This window comes from Bidens hawaiensis, unplaced genomic scaffold (genome assembly GCF_021521415.1).
Source record: "Bidens hawaiensis isolate Kalapana, Puna unplaced genomic scaffold, B.hawaiensis_p1.1 tig00012605_1, whole genome shotgun sequence".
Taxonomy (NCBI): Eukaryota; Viridiplantae; Streptophyta; class Magnoliopsida; order Asterales; family Asteraceae; genus Bidens; species Bidens hawaiensis.
The window spans coordinates 360,602-367,030 of record NW_027492035.1 but is presented as its reverse complement, the minus strand read 5'-3'; the positions used below and the strand labels follow the sequence as shown (position 1 = coordinate 367,030).

At 35.9% G+C, this 6,429-nt stretch overlaps 1 pseudogene across 1 annotated transcript; it reads left to right on the top strand.

Annotated features, from left to right (window-relative positions):
* Window positions 1-1,983: 1,983 nt before the first annotated feature.
* LOC143541505 (pectinesterase-like) lies at window positions 1,984-6,076 on the top strand (annotated as a pseudogene). The gene is made up of 2 exons (XR_013136762.1): window positions 1,984-2,964; window positions 5,419-6,076. The product of XR_013136762.1 is annotated as a pectinesterase-like (transcript).
* Window positions 6,077-6,429: the final 353 nt, after the last annotated feature.

Sequence of the window (6,429 nt, the reverse complement as noted above, 5' to 3'; positions counted from 1 at the left end):
TGTCTTTTCATAACTTAACATAAAATAGTCTTGACACGTTTTCATAGATGTCAATCTCTTCCGTCCATGTCATGTGTCCCTCCTCAAGCCAGCTGCCTCAATCTATTTGTCTGCATGCATACTAAAAGTCAGCTACGCTGAGTGAGTTCTAGTTAATCATTTAACATACATTATATTCATACCCTTACTCATACGCATCCGAAGCTATGTATTCATACCTTATTTACTCTTACTTCTTTCATACAAACTTTATATACATGCACACACGCCTACATACTTTCTTTCATAAGGCCTTGTAATTTACCATAGGCTATTCTATCTCTACCATCACAGATATTATTAGGGTCTGGTCCCTTCTGTCTTCCTTTTGTCTCAGATATTATCAGGGTCTGGTCCCTTCTGTCTCAGATATTATTAGGGTCTGGTCCCTTTGTCTCCAATAACCATACCTATCACGTCACTCGATCATATATTCATTTTCATTCATGCATACTTTACATATCTTCTGGTCATGTATATACGTATATGTAAATATTCATTCGTATAAACATTCCATAATAACATTCAATACTTAGTCGTACATATAACATACACATATCATACACTTACCATTTAAGTTAAGTGTATTAACAACTATCACAAAGGAGTATGCACATAGCCCCAAAAACATAACGGGAAAATTTTATTTTCATTAACAGCCCTTTAACAAAAATGCATCAGAAAAATGAATTTTATAAAATCTCGCATGGAAGAACTTCGCTTCGCATGGAACTGTTTCGCTTCGCATGGAAGCGTTTCGCTTCGCATGGTCATGCGATGCGAAATTATTGATTTCGCTTCGCATGGCTGTGCGATGCGAAATTCCTGTCTTTCGTCGTTTTTACTATTTTAAAGCCATCTTTCGACACATTCTGACCCCATGCACCTGATCCTGAACCCATCTCTCAAAGTCCAACGCCACCTTTTCATCTTAAAGTGTACCCAAGAGGTTATAACTTACCAATTTTATATTTTTTTTACATTTTACAACCTGATATATCATTATATCTGTTTGTATGATGATTCTAACCATAAAACTTAACCATTTAAACCGAAACCTACCTTTTTGCTTTGGGTTCGAGTTCAGATCTGGACAATACGTAGATCTGGACGTGATTCTTGTTGCTTGACGATGTTAAACACGAGATTCCACCCTTCTTTGGCTTGGATTTTAAATCCGAGTGCTAGAGAGAAAGTATATGTGTGTTTCTTGAATATGTGTGTGTTTGTGTGTTTGGATGAGAGAGGAAAAGAAAAGAAAGAAGTGGTTGAGTTATATATAGAGGGGGTTTCATGGGTCCCACCACCCATTCCCAAATCCTACTCCCAAACACTTAACACATGACTAATTTAATCTACACACACTATTAACAAAACTTTCTATTATTTATTTAACAAAAGTTGGATGTTACATATTATGTGTGTATACCTATGTAAGTTCATGTGATCTGATTAAACGTAGGGTTATGAGAGTTCATGTGTAGGGTTATGTGAGTACATGTGTAGGATTATGTGAGTTCATATGTAGGTCAGTATCCATTTTGTGTAGAATTGTGTAACTTAACATAATAAAGTGTGTAGGTAATCTGTATTTTGTGTAGGTCTATGTTAGTTCATACATTAGTGCTTGTGTGATTATGTGTAGGATTATGCATGGCAAACTTAAAAATGTGTAATTATGTTACTTAATAGTATAACCTAAAAACTACGAGTGTAGGTAGATGTACGTGTAGGTTTCATTTTTGAGGATATTTATGTATATTAAAACTTATTTTTGCCTAAATAGATTTTTTAACAGTGTAGGTATTTGTGTCATTTGGAAAACTAGAAGTACACAAATTGCTAAAATTTCAATGTTGGTTCTAAACATCATAGGGACTTTTGTGTGTGAATAACTATAATTTACAAGTTTGATTCATCAACACCACACTTTAATTCATCAACACCACAATACTTTTATCAAATCCAAAATCAAACAACTTTATTGTCGCCGGAATGTTGAACTTCCGTCTTGTTGTTTTAGCATCATTACTTGTAACTTCCGTTGTTCATGGAACCACACTACCATCCTTAATCAAATCCACATGTTCCGCCACCTTATACCCACAACTCTGCCACTCCACCCTTTCCACCACCCCAATTTCCACCACTTCAACTATAAAAGACTTGATCCAAATCACCATCAATAAAGCCAAAGACACCATCCAAACCAATCTCCAAACCATAAGCCACCTACTGATCACAGCGGATGCCACTCTCTCCAAACGCACCAAACTCGCTCTCCATGACTGCTTAGAGCTAGGATCCGAAACCATACGACGAATCGACACGGTCATCAACGACCTTAAGGCGTATCCAAACAAGAAACCTATACGCCAACATGCTAACGATCTTATAACCTTCATGAGTACCACTATTACCAACAAGGAAACTTGTTTGGACAGCTTATCGCACGAGACACCCTCCTGGCTGTTACGCAAGTTAGTAATTAAAAATCAGGGAAAAGGAGGAAAGATGTGTAGCAATGTATTGGCTATGATTAAGAGCATGACGGACTCGGATATGGTAGACCAGGAGGAGGCTAACATTAAAATGTTTAAGGATGAGAAGATAGTGATGTGGCCAGAGTGGTTGTCTGCTGGAGACAGGAAGTTGTTGGAGTTGGGGACAGAAACGCCAGATGTGACTGTGGCGGCAGATGGTAGCGGAGACTATAAGACAGTGGCGGCTGCTGTGGCAGCTGCACCGTCGAAAAGTAAAACCAGGTATGTGATAAAAATAAAAGCCGGGGTGTACAGGGAGAATTTTAGTATTCCAAGCAGCAAACCAAACTTGATGTTTATCGGGGACGGGATTAAGGACACGATTATTACGGCTAGTGAGAGCTATGCCAACGGAGCACCACCTTCAACTCTGCAACCGTAGGTCAGTCATGTGTTCATTTGCCAAAAAAAATTAAAATTAAATAGTGGTTAAATAATATTAATAGAGAGATTCGATATATATAATAGGACCTATACCATAAAAAAATAATATACCTTTTGTTTTTTTATAAAAGTTTATAACACATTTTTGTAGAGGTGGCGATATGAGTGGGTTAGGTTGGATTTGGAAAATGCTTTAGAATGGGTTTGGGTCAGGATGTGTATGGACGTGTATAGGTCAGGATAGATTTTTAAAATAGAGGGTTATGATGGGTATGAGTGAAGATGGGTAAAGTTAATCTATCTTGATCCAAACAAATGTTAAAATGTAAAGGGTTTCAAAAACCCCTCAAAAAGTATTCAAAAAATTTAATAAAAAAATAATTACTCAAAATATAAATAAAAAACGCAAAAATGAAAATAACTAAAATGTCTCCCCCGTCGTCCTCGTTCATACAAAAAACGGTTTCGTCTCGGTTCAGCTTCGGTTTTTTTTCGGTTTATTTTTGCTTTTTTTTCCTTTCGGTATCTATTCTGTTTAAATGTTTTTCGGTTTCGATTTCTCGGTTTTTTCGGTTTAGGATGGATATGGGTCAAGATGGGTAAAGTTAATCCATCTTGAACTAAGTAAAAGTTAAAATACAAAGAGTTTCAAAAACACCTCAAAAAATTAATAAAAAATAATAACTCAAAATATAAATCGAAAACGTAAATAGTAAAATAACTAAAATGTTAACATAAAGAAATGTAACCAATGTTTATTGGAAAAAGCAACCCCAAAGATTTGGGACCAAAAGCGATCACCAATGACCATTGAATAAGTTTCTTCAGCTTGAGTTAGGGTAAAGGCGGAGGAAGGCTGGAATGCCAACAGGCGTCTACAATTGAATTCATCCGACCCGACAGTACCCGTATGGGGAACATCCAATGCCAAAGTCACTAAATGGGTAAGTCGCCAATCCCTAAAACGAACTATTGGGTTACGGGCGATCATTTTACTAGAGGTTTATAATCTACCCTTGTGTGATTCCTGTTGAAGAATATACTCGAGGGGTGGGTGCAGGGTTCCTCGTTCATTAAAAAAAAACTTGGTTTTGTCTCGGTTCAGGTTCGGTTTTTTCAATTTTTTTGCGCTTCTGTTTTGCTTTTTTTCATTTTGGTCGGTTTCGGTATATGTTCGGTTTCAATGATTTTGGTTTTGATTTCTCGGTTTCTATTCGGTTCGTGGGTTTTGTTTGAAATAAAATTTGATAAAGCTTGTTTTAGTCCATTCTAACCCATAAACAAACTCATTCTAACCTATAACCAAAAGTCACTAGCATTTTCGCAACCTATCTAGACCTTCTTGCAAAATCCTTTTGATCCATCTTGACCCATCTCAATTTTAAAAGTTATCCAAATTGACCAAAAACAACCCATTTGGGTTTGTTTGCCATCCTTACCTTTTTGCATGTTAAAGTACTTCTAGATGCTAAATTTAAACAAAAAAGTGACAAAACTTATAAAAACATATATTTTTACTTATGTGACAAATATTTACACGTAAGGGATGTCCATGGTCCAGTTTTGATGGGAATTCCTGAGCCAAAACATTATTAACGGCTTTTGATTATCAAAAACCAAAATCGAACTGTTAATAATTAAAATTGAACCGATACTATTGGTTTGGTTCGGCTTCATTGTATTTCTTCCAACTGGATTAATAGTTGTAAATCTACAAATTCTTCTAATTCTAATGCTATGATATTTAAGAAAAAACCATACTGACATGGTACGTAGCAAATCTATAAATGTTTCTGATCGATGATTTGTGCTGTTATAAAAATGGGTTATTGATTTGCATCCCATATCTGCCATATTCATTTAGATCTCATCTGCTTTGGATCATGAAGGCTAAATACTTAAAATTAGCATTCACAAACTAATATTCAATGATAGTTATTAATTAAGATATATTGGTAGTGCATGCAGAATGGTGAATCATGTGCAGAAGGATAAACCAAGTTTGCACTTTTGGTTTGAACGATTTTATGTTTTAAACCGAATTGATTTTGCTATAATAAACATAAGCCAATACTTTTAATTAACATTGTAAATATTACATGTATGCCACATAAGCAAAAGAATGTGTTTTTAGAAGTTATGTTATGTTTTTATTCAAATTTAACATATGGAGGGACTTTAACAAAGAAAAAATTGTTACAGGACTTTTGTAAGAAAAAATAGAAAATATGTTGGTTTATATATATATATATATATATATGTTTGCCCTATATAATATTACAGGTACGAATCTATATCATTATTGTATTTTAGTTTTAAATATTGGTTAAATGATATTAGACTTTTGAGATTTTCATGAATCAAAATATTAGTTGTATAAGTTCAAACCGTTGTGTTTGAGCGTGTTGCAATCTCAATGGTGTATCAATCATTCTGTATGATCATGATGCAGCTGCTGTTGGCGATGGATTCTTGGCACGAGACATTACATTTCAAAATGCAGCGGGACCTTCTGGGAAGCAAGCTGTGGCACTACGTGTTGGTGGTGGGCACAATTGACTTCATTTTTGGCAACGCAGCAGCTGTCTTACAAGACTGTGAAATCCAAGCACGCCGCCCGGGTCCCAAGCAAAAGAACATGCTCACAGCTCAAGCCCGAACCGATCTTAACCAAAACACAGGCATCGTTATTCAAAAGTGCAAAATTACTGCAAATGCTGATCTACAGCCTGTTCAAAAAGAGTTTCCAACGTATCTTGGAAGGCCATGGCAGAGGTACTCGAGAACGGTGGTGATGCAATCATCCATTAGTGACGTGATCGAGCCTGCAGGATGGTACCCGTGGAAAGGGGATTTTGCACTTGACACGTTGTATTACCGAGAGTATCAAAACACAGGGCCTGGGGCTGACACGTCTAACAGGGTGTCATGGAAAGGCTGGGGTGTTATTACTAGTACCGCAGAGGCTGAGAGTTTATACTCCTGGAAGCTTCATTGACGGAGGAAGTTGGTTACAATCTACTGGCTTCCCTTTCTTGCTTGGTTTGTAATGCTACTACTACTGCTATTGCTTGGTGACTTGTAATAGTTCTTAATAAAAGCCATTGAGCTTAATTTGTTCAGCTTGTATCGTTTAATTATAATATAAATTATATATGTTATTTAATTGTTATGGGACCCAGCACCCAGATTTTAATAAGACTTGATGATCATTGTGAATGCGGAATTTTATCCTAGCATTTCAAAATATTAAACACACAGTTGTCTGTTCACATGGCAACTTGACGGAGTACGAAATTGTGTGTATTGTTAATTAGTTTTTAATGCCAGAAAAATATATATTGAGCATCACGATGCTTACACAAGACACATGCAATTAATGATTCAAAATAACTACCTTAATATAATCGAAGTAAATATGCATGTTACCATACACATACGTACGTACGTAACTTATTGTAAA